Source organism: Hippocampus comes, unplaced genomic scaffold, assembly GCF_001891065.2.
Source record: "Hippocampus comes isolate QL1 unplaced genomic scaffold, H_comes_QL1_v1.1 scaffold204, whole genome shotgun sequence".
Taxonomy (NCBI): Eukaryota; Metazoa; Chordata; class Actinopteri; order Syngnathiformes; family Syngnathidae; genus Hippocampus; species Hippocampus comes.
This window is the reverse complement of record NW_017808052.1, coordinates 173,698-174,061: the sequence shown is the minus strand read 5'-3', so window position 1 is coordinate 174,061 and position 364 is coordinate 173,698.

Sequence of the window (364 nt, the reverse complement as noted above, 5' to 3'; positions counted from 1 at the left end):
GCTCAAGGACAACAGAAAGGCCAAAGGTTAGCCTAAACCTTAGCTGGCCAGATGTCTTTTGGATTGAATATGTGGCCGGCAATCAGCTCATGGGAGAAATCCACTCGTGCCGTCATTAGCCAATGTCGCGCCAGCAACCAATCATGCGTACAGGCATGTACAAAACCTCGGCGTCATTTGGCATTTTTTTCCTGAATACAGTACGATGGGGGAAAAAAAAAAAACGCCATGTACTGAAGCCGCGATAAATGAAGCGAGGGATCACTGTCGTGTCCCCCACAAAATGCACTTTCTACACATCACGTGTAAAAAGCTTTTTATTTCGTGTATTAACACATTTTAGATCATACAATTTTATACACCC